Raw genomic sequence first — 14,344 nt, 5'->3', positions numbered from 1 at the left:
AACTTTCCATCACTTTTGCAATCCATTTGTCTGAGTGTTTATTGTTGCCAGGAGTGGGGAAGGGGGCTGCCTCAACCCAGCACAGCCACGCCTGCCATTCTACTGCCAGTTTAGCCTTGGTGACTCAAATCTGCACTGGGCCAACTCTGCCTGCAGTGGCTGCTGGACTGCCTGCTCAGGAGCTGTGCCTTGGGGAACTCATGAACATTTCTGTGGCATTAAAAGATGGTATTTTGACTAGGCAGAAATAAGATGGGGTCTGCAATGAAAGCAGCCTTGTTTGTGCTGCCAAGTGCATTCCCCTCTGCATTCCTAAGCGCCAGAGCAGTCAAGAATTGGCCATGAAACCTCTGAGAGATTTAAGAGTCAAAACAAAGATTTTATCTTATGGTATTAAAATTGCTTCCCTTGACTACTTCCCTACTTGCCCCTGGGCAATTATATTCTGATGCTTTTTAATCACTTCCTCCTCATTTTATCTCATGCTTCCTGAACTGAATTTCTTGTCTTAGCATAAACTGTTCTTTTGCACTTACTGCTGTCAAGATAAGCCAGGCCTGTCCAGCTCTGGAGGCCACACTGCTACTCTGCCCACTGCTGCTACCCATGGAATCCTAAGCCCCGGACTACCATAGATGAGGGAATTAAGCACCTGAGAGAATTTGCTGTTAGAGAGATACTCTATGGTGAACATGAAAATCTGAATCCTGATGACATTCCTGTAGGAACTGGTCTTGCTAAAAAGCCCATCAAACTTGCTCCTTCTAATTATGCAAACATTCTGGCAAGAAGGATTGTGTCAAGAAATTCTGGTGGAGCTCCTCCTACGGTTGGCCAATTCAGTGCTCAAATGAGACAATTGGAGGATAGCATGACACGTGTTTCTTTGGTTTCAGCCATTGAAACCCTGTCTGGAAAAATTGAGAGTTGCATGAAAGAGTTGAAGGATAAATTTAAAAATTCCATATCCCAATTGGTACAAAGAGATAATTCCAATTCTTCCTCCAGGTGGATGCAAGTTTCATCTGTGAGGAAAACACGTCCTCCAAGGAGGTCATTCCAAAACAGATCAAACCAAAACAGACCACCAAGGCAGTCACGTAGGACTATTTGGATAACTCTGCGTGATCAGTTTGGTGAGAACATGAACCGGTGGGATGGCCAATTAACTTCTAATCTTTTCAGGAGACTGAGGGAACGGCAAAGTGGCAGAACCCGAGGTAGCAATACCAAAAGGGTAGCTGTTACTTCCACAGTTCCCCAGAACAACTATAATAGCTCCAACAGTGGCTCCAGTTCTAACGCTGCACACTGTGCTCAATGCACATGTGGGCATGATCCCCATAACTAGGGGTGCCCTGCCTCCTGGCAGGGGGAGAAGAGGGATAATAGAGATAACAGAATCTATTGGGATGTGTACATCCAGTGGCCTGGCACTTCACGATTTCGGAAGTACAGGGCCTTGGTTGACACAGGAGCTCAGTGCACCATAATGCCATCAAATTATCAGAGATCAGAGTCTATAACCATTCTGGGAGTCACTCGTGGATCTCAAGAGTTAAGTAAGGTGGAGGTTAATATAAGTTTAACTGGTAAACAATGGAGGAAGCATACAGTTGTGACCGGACCTGATGCACCTTGTATTTTGGGAATTGATTTTCTGAGAGAAGGGCGTTTCAAAGACCCTAGAGGATACAAATGGGCTTTTGGAGTAGCTTCTGTAGAAATTGATGGACAAAAACTGAAGCTATCTGTTAGACCTGAGCTTTCTGATGAATCTGCAGTTGTGGGACAACACAAGATACAGGACATTAAATTGCTGGTTGCTTCTCAGACTGTGCATCACAGATAATACAGAACCAACCGTGACTCTTTGTTGCCCTTTCAGAATCTGATTTGCCAGTTGCAGAGTCAGAAAGTCGTCAGCAAAACTCATTCACCTTTCAACAGTCCAGTGTGGCCTGTGCAAAAGCAGAATGGAGACTGGCCCTGAATAAAGTAACACCACCTAGGAGTGCAACAGTACCAGACATGATGGAACTCCAGTATGCGCTGGAATCCAAAGAGGCCAAATGGTATGCTACCGTAGACATTGCTAATGCATTTTTCTCTATTCCCATAGCAGAGGAATGCAGGCCAATGTTTGCTTTCACCTGGAGAGGAATCCAGTACACTTTCAACAGGCTGCCAATGGGCTGGATCCATAGTTCAAGCAGCTATCATGCGGTAATCCACGACGCTCTGGAGAAAGGTAGTGCTCCAGAACATATCCAGTTCATCGATGATATCATCGTCTGGGGTAAAACTGCTGAGGAAGTCTTCGAGAAAGGTAACAAAATCATTGACATTCTTCTGAATGCAGGCTTTGCCATCAAACGAGACAAGGTGAAAGGACCTACCACAGAAATTCAGTTTCTGGGAGTGCGGTGGCAGGATGGACGCCGACAAATTCCAGTGGATGTGGTAAATAGAGTCTCTACCATGGCAAATCCCACAGACAAGCAAGAGACCCTACGTTTCTTGGGGATAATGAGATTTTGGAGACTGCACATTGCTGGATACAGTCAGATTGTGAAACCTCTGTATGATGTGACTCGAAAGAGAAACAATTTCCACTGGGGACCTGAACAACAAGCAGCCTTTGACCAGATAAAGCAAGAGGTAATTCAAGCAGTGGGTCTGGGACCTGTCCGAAATGGTCCAGACATTAAGAACATTTTGTACACGGCTGGAAGTGACAGCAGTCCAACCTGGTGCTTGTGGCAAAAAGCTCCAGGTGAGACATGTGGACGACCTCTTGGTTTCTGGAGTCGAGGTTACAGAGGTTCAGAGGCTAACTATACTGCAACAGAGAAAGAAATTTTAGCTGCCTATGAAGGAGTAAAAGCATCTTCTGAAGTGATTGGAACTGGATCACAACTTCTCTTAGCTTCCAGATTACCAGTTTTGGATTGGATGTTCAAAGGCAAAGGCTCCACACCACATCATGCCACAGACTCAACATGGTCTAAGTGGATGGCTCTGATAACACAGAGAGCTCAAATGGGAAGTCTTGAAAGACCTGGTCTAGTGGAGGTGATCTCAAGTTGGCCTGAAGGTACCAACTGTGCTAAACCTCCAGTGGAGAGAGTAACTCGTGCTGAGGAAGCTCCTCCTTGCAATGACCTTTCTGATGATGAAAAGACATATGCTTTGTTCACAGACAGTTCCTGTCGTCTTGTTGGAAACAAGCGAAGGTGGAAGTCTGCAGTGTGGAGTCCAACACGCCAAGTTGCAGAGGCGAAGGATGGAGAAGGAGGATCCAGGCAGTTTGCAGAGGTAAAAGCTGTCCAGCTAGCTCTCGACGTAGCTGAACGTGAGAGATGGCCAAAGCTTTATCTCTACTCCGACTCACGGATGGTAGCCAATGCTCTATGGGGTTGGCTAAAGAACTGGAAGAAGAGTGGTTGGCAGAGAAAGGAAAACCCATTTGGGCAGCCGACCTGTGGCAGGGCATTGCTGATCGAATCGAGAGAATTCCAGTGAAAGTGAGACACATTGATGCTCACATTCCTAAGAGCAAAGCTACTGAGGAACAGCAACACAACCATCAGGCAGGTCTAACTGCAAGAGTTTCTCAAGTAGACATGGACTCTAATCTTGATCTCGACTGGAAACACCGAGGTGAGATATTCTTAGCTCGGTGGGCTCATGATTCGTCAGGACATCAAGGCAGAGATGCAACATACCAATGGGCTCGTGACAGATCCATAGACATTTCCATGGATGCTATCACACAAGCCATCCATGACTGTGACATTTGTGCTGCTATTAAGCAGGCCAAACAACTTAAGCCCTTGTGGTATGGTGACAGATGGTCCAAGTACAAGTATGGTGAAGCTTGGCAGATTGACTACATCACTCTACGACATTCTCGTTCTGGTAAGCAATATGTGCTTACTATGGTAGAGGCAAACACTGGATGGTTGGAGACTTATGCAGTTCCACATGCAACTGCACGTAACACCATTCTCGGTCTGGAGAGACAAATCCTGTGGAGACACGGAACTCCAGAGAGGATTGAGTCAGACAACGGAACTCATTTCAAGAACAACCTTGTAAAGAACTGGGCAAAAGAGCATGGTATTGAGTGGATATTCCACATTCCCTACTATGCACCAGCTTCAGGGAAAATTGAATGATACAACAGTTTGTTGAAGACTACTCTTAAAGCCATGGGGGGTGGATCTTTGAAAAACTGGGAAAAACATTTAGCACAAGCAAACTGGCTGGTAAATAGTAGAGGTTCAGTGAACCGAGCTGGACCTGCACATTCAGATCTGCTACAGAAAGTAGAAGGTGATAGAGTTCCTGTTGTTAGAGAAAAGAATCTGTTAGGTAAAACTTTTTGGGTATTTTTCTCCCTCAGGAGAGGCTAAACCTGTCCGAGGGGTGGTTTCAGCTGAAGGTCCGGGTCACACTTACTGGGTAATGCAAGAGAATGGTGAAATACAGTGTATACCACGAAGAAATTTAACTTTAGCTGAAAGAGTTTAATTTCAAACTGTTGTACAGCTACATCGCGTCCAAAGGAAGAATCAACGAGGAATCTACGGTGCACAAACCCTGAGATCCCTGAGAGCCCTGAGTCAACTAAGAGACCCTGAGAATCCCTGTTTCCCTTTTCTTCGCTTCGTTGGCGAAGGAATAAACTGTTTTCCATTTTTCTCATTTTCTGATTTTCTTGGACTTTTGAATCATCTGCATCTGAGTATAGCCGGAATGGACTATGAACTTTGCTCATAAACTGTAAATATTGTCTTGGATTGGATGGACAGTATGAACAGCCAATGAAATTGTTTAGAAGGGGTGGACTGTGACCGTTTGAGGCTGTCCCTTTAAGAAAGGGGACATTGTGGCTGAATGTGTGCACTTGCAGCCCGCAAAGCCAATCAGATCCTGGGCTGTATCAGGAGAAGTGTGGCTAGCCGGTCGAGGGAGGTGATCCTCCTCCTCTACTCAGCCCTGGTGAGACCCAACCTGGAGTGATGTGTCCAGTTCTGGAGCCCCTATTACAAGAGGGATGTGGAGGTGCTGGAATGTGTCCAGACAATGGCCACAAGGATGATCAGAGGGCTGGAGCACCTCTCCTATGAGGACAGACTGAGGGAGTTGGGGCTATTCAGTCTGCAGGTGAGAAGGCTCCGAGGTGACCTAATTGTGGCCTTCCAGTATCTGAAGGGGGCCTACAGGAAGGCTGGGGAAGGACTTCTCAGGATCTCAGGTAGTGCTAGGACTAGGGGGAATGGAATGAAGCTGGAGGTGGGGAGATTCAGGCTAGATGTGAGGAGGAGGTTCTTTATTAGAATAGAATAAACCTTTATTAGAATAAAGCAAACCAGGTTGGAAGAGACCTTCAAGATCATCGCGTCCAACCCATCAACCAATCCAACCCACCCAAACAGCTAACCCATGGCACCAAGCACCCCATCAAGTCTCCTTCTGAACATCTTCAATGACGGCGACTCCACCACCTCCCCAGGCAACCCATTCCATAGCGCAATCACTCTTTCTGTATAGAACTTCTTCCTAACATCCAACCTGAACCTCCCCTGGCGCAGCCTGAGACTGTGTCCTCTTGTTCTGGTACTGGGTGCCTGGGAGAAGAGACCATCATCAGCCTGTCTACAACCTCCCTTCAGGTAGTTGTAGAGAGTGATAAGGTCACCCCTGAGTCTCCTCTTCTCCAGGCTGAGCAACCCCAGCTCCCTCAGCCTCTCCTCATAGGGCTCTTGGCTGCCTGGGCACACTGCAGGCTCATGTTCAGCCTACCATCACCATCACCATGAGAGTGGTGAAACCCTGGAATGGGTTGTCCAGGGAGGTGGTCGAGGCCCCGTCCCTGGAGGTGTTTAAGACCAGGCTGGATGAGGCTCTGTCCAGCCTGATCTAGTGTGGGGTGTCCCTGCCCATGGCAGGGGGGTTGGAACTAGATGATCCTTGTGGTCCCTTCCAACCCTGAATGATACTATGATACTATGATACTATGAATGTTTATAAACAAAGGCAGATCTAAACTAATTTCATTGGTAGATCGGTAGAAAGCACCTTTGAACTTGGAGTTCAGCAGAGACTTGTGGGCAATATATTGTAAATACTGTAAATTCTGTATATATTTCCCTGCATCTCCTAAACCGCTTTGTAAATATAGCACACAATCCCTTTGCTAATCCAGCTGCGTTTTTTTTTCCCTTTCAATTTTCTTCTCTTTACTTACCTAACCTGCTGGAGGGGACATAAGCGAGGGTTGGGTCTGTACTATGTGCATAGGAGCCAGCAGTGTGTTCAGGTGGGCAAGAAGGCCAACAGCATCCTGGCTTGTAACAGCAACAGTGTGGCCAGCAGGAGTAGGGCAGAGATCATTAGATAGTGCTGGGTGATAGGTTGGACTCAATGATCTCAAAGGTCTTTTCCAACCTGGTTAATTCAATTCAATTCAATTCAATTCAATTCAACTCTGTTCTATTTCTATTCTATTCTATTCTATTCTATTCTATTCTATTCTATTCTATTCTATTCTATTCTATTCTAATTTCCATTCCATTCCATTCCATTCTCTTCCTCTGTACTGGGCACTGGTGTGGCTACAGCTCATATATTGGTTTCAGTTTTGGGCTCATCATTAGAAGAAAGACATTTGAGGTGCTGGACTGTGTTCACAGAAGAGCAACAAAGCTGGTGAAGGGTCTAGAGGAAAAGGTGCTAGAGTGGCTGAGGGAACTGGGGTTGTTTAGCCTGGAGAAAAGGAGGCTCAGTGGAGACCTTATGGCTGAAAAGAGATTCTAGCAGAGAAGCTGAAGCCCAGCTGTGAGGAACTGGAGGACACAAAATGCTGCACCAAAAGGAACAGCCTGGTCTGGTACGGCAGGGGAGAGACAAGCACAGCACCTCGCAGCTTGCTTTGGGAGCAGACACAGCTCAGCAGCGTGACAAAGCATCAGTGGAGAGCAGCAGTGGAAGAATCTATGCCTTTTATTTCTTATTTCAGAAAAATACTTCTGTTGAGTATATCACAAAAGTCATTGAATGACAAATGACGACAAACACCATCCGTACAAAAACTGCAGTGACAGGAAGGATGCATCCAACAGAATAAAATAGCAGAGGCTGTTACTTCCCAACCCCCCCTCATTCCCCCCCCCCCCCCCCCCCCCCATTCCCCCTTCCAAAATCAGGAAAGTTGCACTAAAGCATAAATATGAAAAACTAGACATTTTTCCTCGAGTTCCCTGGCTGAAGTTTGGTCTGTGGAGTTCAACAGGTTCAAAGGCAAACTGCTTGCCTCTGCTTGGCTATGACAACAAGAAGGCTGTATGACCTTTGGAAGGAGGGGAAGGCTTCTCGAGGTATGTTCAAGGAAGCTGTTAGATTATGTAGGAATAAAATTAGGGAGGCAAAGGCCCAGCTGGAACTGAAGCTGGCCACCTCAGTCAAAGATAATAAAAAGCATTTTTACAAATATATTAACAATAAGAAGAAGGGCAGGAAGAACCTCCACTCCTTATTGGACCTGGAGGGGAACATTGTGACTGAAGACAAGGAAAAGGCTGAGGTACTGAACACCTTCTTTGCCTCAATTTTTAACAGCAAGGCAGGAGTTCAGGATGAGTGGCCTCCTGAGCTGGGTGATGGGGTCGGGGAGCAGTGTAAGCCCTGGTAATCCATGAGGAATTAGTTTGGGACCTGCTGAGCCACTTGGACACTCACAAGTCCATGGGACCAGATGGGATCCATCCTAGGGTGCTGAGAGAGCTGGCAGATGAGCTGGTCAAGCCGCTCTCCATCATTTTCCTCCAGTCCTGGCTCACAGGTGAGGTCCCAGATGACTGGAAACTGGCCAATGTGGTCCGCATCCATAAGAAAGGTCGGACGGAGGAACCTGGAAACTACAGGCCAGTCAGCCTGCCCTCAGTGCCAGGGAAAGTGATGGAGCAGATTATCCTGGTGGCAATAACTGCGTACCTGAAGGATGGCCAAGGGCTCAGGTCCAGCCAAAATGGATTTAGGAAGGGCAGGTCCTGCCTCTCCAACCTGATCTCCTTCTATGATCAGGTGACCCGTCTGGTGGATGTGGGGAGGCCTGTGGATGTGGTCTACCTGGACTTCAGCAAGGCCTTTGACACTGTCCCCCACAGCAAACTGCTGGCTAAGCTGTCAGCTCGTGGCTTGGACCACTACACTCTGTGCTGGGTTAGGAACTGGCTGGAGGGCCGGGCCCAGAGAGTGGTGGTGAACGGTGCCACATCCAGCTGGCGGCCAGTCACCAGTGGTGTCCCCCAGGGATCAGTGCTGGGCCCCGTCCTCTTCAATATCTTCATTGATGATCTGGATGAGGGGGTCGAGTCAGTCATCAGCAAGTTTGCAGATGACACCAAGTTAGGAGCAGTTAGTCAATTAGAGGGTAGAAAGGCTCTGCAGAGGGACCTCGACCAACTGGACAGATGGGCAGAGTCCAATGGGATGGCATTCAACAAGTCCAAGTGCCGAGTGCTGGACTTTGGCCACGGCAATCCCATGCAGAGCTACAGGCTGGGGTCAGAGTGGCTGGAGAGCTCCCAAACAGAGAGGGACCGGGGGGTACTGATTGACAGCTGCCTGAATATGAGCCAGCAGTGTGCCCAGGTGGCCAAGAGGGCCAATGGCATCCTGGCCTGCATTAGGAATAGTGTGGCCAGCAGGAGCAGGGAGGTCATTGTGCCCCTGTACTCTGCTTTGGTTAGGCCGCACCTTGAGTACTGTGTCCAGTTCTGGGCCCCTCAGTTTAAGAAGGACATCGAAACACTTGAACGTGTGCAGAGAAGGGCAACAAGGCTGGTGAGAGGCCTTGAACACAAGCCCTATGAGGAGAGGCTGAGGGATCTGGGATTGTTTAGCCTGGAGGAGGCTCAGGGGTGACCTCATTGCCCTCTACAACTACCTGAAGGGTGGTTGTAGCCAGGAAGGGGTTGGTCTCTTCTCCCAGACAACCAGCACCAGAACAAGGGGACACAGTCTCAAGCTGCACCAGGGGAGGTTTAGACTCGAGGTGAGGAGAATGTTCTTCACCGAGTGAGTCGTTCGTCATTGGAATGGGCTGCCCAGGGAGGTGGTTGAGTCACCGTCCCTGGAGGCGTTCAAGAGGGAATTGGACGTGGCACTTGGTGCCATGGTCTAGTCATGGGGTCTGTGTTGATAGGTTGGACTCGATGATCCTTGAGGTCCTTTCCAACCTAAGTTATACTGTGATACTGTGAACCCCCCACAGCCCCAGGGTGAAGAAACAAACTTCACCCCTTGAGTACAAAGCCTGCCCAACCATCTGTTACATGCTCATGAAGTTTGCCAGAAGGCTGGAAAACAAACCCCATAAACTCCATCTACTGCTGACACAAGTCAAGGTTCACCTACCAAGACTTCATCTAAGGCAAGAGATGAGGCTGCTGTAAATCCCCACATGCTGCAGCAAAGGCAGGGTGGCTACTGGCTTCAGGAGTCATTTGGAGGTATCCTAGGGTAGTCCTTATTCCTTCTGACCATGAAGCCTACCAAAAAGATGTTTCTAAATGGTGAATGAAGGGTAAGGAGACCTACAGGGGAACTGGAACTTGACTTCTGTACGACTAACTCAACCATGATCAGTGGGAAAGAAATGATCCTAAACAAACAAACAACAACAGAAAATATACAACTGTAATGCCCCTTAAGAGTCACTTCAAAAGTCTATGTGAAATGCTACATCTGTTCTTCCTCTGCCCCTTTCTCTTTCCAAGCCCATTCCCAAGCTATCTAAGACCAAAAGAACTACTTCTGGGCTGTGACAAGCATGGAAAACACTATGCTTCACACCCAAAATCCCAGACTACTCATCCCCAACCTTCTCAGGCTGGACAATGGACACAGACTGCAGAAATGGCCTCAAACCAACAGGAAGGGTGCAAGCAGAAGTGTCATGCTAGAAGCAAAGACTTGCTCTGGTCTCTAACACCTTCTGTGCTGTGGTGGACAAGAGTCCTTGTCTGGGGTTGGATCTTCTCTGCAGCAGACACAGGGCTTGGAGAAGAGGAGGCCTGAGAAGAGCAGCCACTGAAGGGAGGTGAGCTTGTCCAGGGAGTGGTCAAGGGAAGACTGGGACCACTAAGGGCTTGCAGTGAAAAATACTCCTGTGTGGAAGAGGAAAAGCTCTTTGGGCTGAAGAGCAGGCTGGGCCTGCTGAGACATGACATGGACAGAGAAGCAGTTCCTGCAGGCTCACAGCTGAGGGATTTTGCTTGCTCGAGGAAACGGGCAGAAGCAGCCCCCGGAAGCCTCGGATGGAGGGTGGATTGCATGCCTCTGGGATGACAGCGCAGACTGCCTTACAGCAGAGGCTCAGCTCAAAATAAAAATCAACTCCAGGGATCCTGTCACATTTGGTGTAACAGAAGGATGGGGATTTCTGAGGACTAATTACAGGGGTGGGCAAAAAAAGTCCAAACCAATCCCAGCTCCCCCCCCTCCCCAGGTTTTAAAACCAAACAAAGAAAACAAAAAAGTGATAAAGAAGCAGACCTGGAAAAGCTTCCAAAACAAACTGTCCCTTTTACTAGTACCTCTACCAAGCACAAAGCAAAACCCTGACAAGATGAAGCCCATGTAGGTTGTGGAGAGAGAGGAAGATTAGCTGCTGATACAGCACACAAAACAAGCCTTCATGGCACCGTAAGGCACTTGGGATGCAAAGCATCATTAGCTACCGTAGGAGGATGCAAGATTGTGCAAGTGGGAATAGAATAGAATAGAATAGAATAGAATAGAATAGAATAGAATAGAATAGAATAGAATAGAATAGAATAGAATAGAATAGAATAGAATAGACCAGGTTGGAAGAGACCTTCAAGATCATCGTGTCCAACCTATCATCCAACACCACCCAACCAACTAAACCATGCAACCAAGCACCCTGTCAAGTCTCCTCCTGGTCACCTCCAGCGATGGTGACTCCACCACGTTCTCGGGCAGCCCATTCCAATGGGCAATCACTCTCTCTGTGTAAAACTTCCTCCTGACCTCCAGCCTAAACCTCCCCTGGTGCAGCCTGAGACTGTGTCCTCTTGTTCTGGTGCTGGCTGCCTGGGAGAAGAGACCAACCCCTGCCTGTCTACAACCTCCCTTCAGGTAGTTGTAGACAGCAATAAGGTCACCCCTGAGTCTCCTCTTCTCCAGGCTGAGCAACCCCAGCTCCCTCAGCCTCTCCTCATAGGGCTTATGTTCCAAGCCCCTCACCAACTTTGTTGCCCTTCTCTGGACATGCTCCAGCAAGTCAACATCCTTCCTAAACTGAGGGGCCCAGAACTGGACACAGTACTCAAGGTGTGGCCTAACCAGTGCAGTGTACAGGGGCAGAATGACCTCCCTGCTCCTGCTGGCCACACTATTCCTGATCCAGGCCAGGATGCCATTGGCCCTCCTGGCCACCTGGGCACACTGCAGGCTCATGTTCAGCCTACCATCAACCAGCACCCCCAGGTCCCTCCCTGCCTGGCTGCTCTCCAGCCACTCTGACCCCAGCCTGTAGCACTGCATGGGGTTGTTGTGGCCAATGTGCAGAACCCGGCATTTGGATGTGTTAAATCTCATGCCGTTGGATTCTGCCCATCTGTCCAGCCTGTCGAGGTCCCTCTGCAGAGCCTCTCTACCCTCCAGCAGATCAACTCCTGCCCCCAGCTTGGTGTTGTCTGCAAATTTACTGATGACTGACTCGACCCCCTCATCCAGATCATCAATGAAGATATTGAAGAGGACGGGGCCCAGCACTGATCCCTGGGGGACTCCACTACGGACTGGCCGCCAGCTGGATGTGGCACCATTCACCACCACTCTCTGGGCTCGGCCCTCCAGCCAGTTCCTAACCCATTGCAGTGTGCTCCCATCCAAGCCATGGGCTGACAGCTTGGCCAGGAGTTTGCTGTGGGGGACAGTGTCAAAGGCCTTGCTGAAGTCCAGGTAGACTACATCCACAGGCCTCCCCACATCCACCAGGTGGGTCACCTGATCATAGAAAGAGATCAGGTTGGGAAAGCTGCCTGCCAGCAGAGGCAGGCAGGAGGAGGAATCCTTCAGCAGACAGATTTTTGGAGGGCTGGTATGTGTCACCTGCTGACAGAGTCGATACCTCAGCTGTGGTGAGGCACAAAGGCCAGGCTGAGGCTCTGGAGAGATGCCGGCCAGAGGCTGCTCTCAAAGGGCACGTGGCAGTGGATAGCTGGGGATGAGAAGAAGCAGGAGAAAGGAAAAACTTCTCACACTAGGCCTTTTCCTCATCCTAACAAAGCTTTTCCCCCTCTCTCTTGTCACATTGCACTGCAGGTACCGTTGCTGCCTCTGAGCCAGACTGTGTGTCTCATGAGGGCTCTGATCCAGAGTCTCCTTCCCCGGTTCCCTTGACAAAGGGGAAATCCCTTTCCTGTCAGTATCTCTCCTGTGACAGTCAGAGGTTGTGGAGATGGAGAAACAGGTGGAATCTGACCAACTGTCCTCGTGTCCCTGTGCATTTTCTCCCTCTGGTGCCCAGCATAAGGAAAGAGAGAGGAGAAGGAAGAAAAGACACCTACAGAAGAAGGAAAAAAACCCTGACCCATCTCAAAGAGGGGCAGAAAATCAGGACAACTGTGCCAGTTTTGAGCTAGGATTGCACTTGGAGAGAGCCACAGATCAGCTGCCCAAAGGTTTGAGCAAGAGGCCTGTGAAGGACCTTGTGCCTCCCTCTCCCTCAAGGAAGGTGGATCTGAACCCTGGCCTGCTTATCAGAGCACTCCAGCTCTCTGCAACTTGGTGCCCCCACTTCTTGCCCACCACTCACCCATTCCTGCTGTGGTGAAGAACTAAAGCTACAGCTGGCTTTGCTGCACAAGAGGCACCAACAGCAAAGCCCAGCTACAGACATTGCCCCAGAAGAGATCTGTGGGGGCAACGGTGCCCATCTACTGCATGCCTACCAAATCTAGGCTGGTGCACGGCACCCTACAGAAGCTTGGTAAGCTGGCACTGATCCATGAAACCCTGGGCAGCAGATGCTGCTCCTCAGCAATGAGGCAGCAGGAGACTGAGCTGGTGGGATCTGGAGTTCCCACAAACCTCCTGCCAGCACATACAACTGGCAGAGGGCAGGAGCAAGAAAAGAAAGTGGTCTGCAGCAACAGATGGCCTCTGAGGTAGATTTGAGACAACTCCATCTGCCATCATGCATCACAGGTCAGGCTTCTCCTATATGCAGGCTGCTCCTTCCCTGTCATCTCATTCACAGCTCAGAAAGTGATGAAGGGGCCAGGCTGTTTGGAAGAAACCCTGCATTTGATAGCACCTTGGGTGGATACGAGCCTGTATCCTTTGGAAAGAAAGAGTGAAGCTGGTGGCTACCACCAGCACGGCTGGACCGGTACGGCGAGGATGAGGAAGGCTAAGGCAAGTACATGAAGGGCACAGTCCCACTGATGCAAAACTCTTTGCAGCAGCCAGTTTGCTCACCTGGACATGGTCACAAGGCATGAGAGCACCAGGTCCACGAGGCACACACAAGCTGGCAAAGGGCCCAGGCCAAGAAGAGCCAGGCCAGTGCTCAGAGTGGGACTCAAGGTTTTATGTGGACCTGAGGATGCTGCTGCCCCATGACAAGGCACTGAGTGCTGCAGAGCCCCGAGTTCAGCTCTTGGAACTGGGAAGTCCAGAACAACTAAGGAGCAGCTCACCTCTTGCAGCCAAGAGGGTAAGAGTGACCCAGCTGTACCAGAAGAGCTGGGGCAAGCAAAGGCTGGAAAGTGGGTCCTTGTCTCCCTTCTCCGCTCCCCAGCTCTCCAGAATTAGCTGAAAGCCAGGGGCTGGAGGAAACCAGAAGTCCACCATGAGACAAGGCATGGTTGGGGTTCCTCCTTCAGACCACAGTCTCTATTTGCAGCATCACCATCCTGTGGCACTTGCCATGTCTATGACCAGACTTGCCCAGTGAGGCAACCCTTGGCCAAGAGTACCCCTGAGCCTCACGGTCACAAAGCCCCAGAGCATTCCCTCAGGAGTCTGTTCCCATGACAGACACATGGTGCCTTCAAGTTGCCATGGTCCTGACCCTGGGGCTCTGGAAAGCACCACAGAGAGAGGGGAGGAACATGCTGCAGGGTAAAATAAGGATTGTTTGGAACTACCTATGATGCATTTGTAACAAGAATCCAAAATAACCAAACACTACAATAGAAAAGAGAACAAAAACCAAAAAACAAATTGCACACTGTTTTAGGAGGAAACAGAGAAAGGCAAAACCAGGAGGGCTGGAAAAAGCTCCTATGAGGGGAAGGGA

The sequence above is a fragment of the Melanerpes formicivorus genome, unplaced genomic scaffold (genome assembly GCF_026170545.1).
Source record: "Melanerpes formicivorus ecotype bairdi unplaced genomic scaffold, bMelFor1.0.p_v2 SCAF_9, whole genome shotgun sequence".
Lineage (NCBI taxonomy): Eukaryota > Metazoa > Chordata > Aves > Piciformes > Picidae > Melanerpes > Melanerpes formicivorus.
This window is presented reverse-complemented; position numbering follows the sequence as displayed.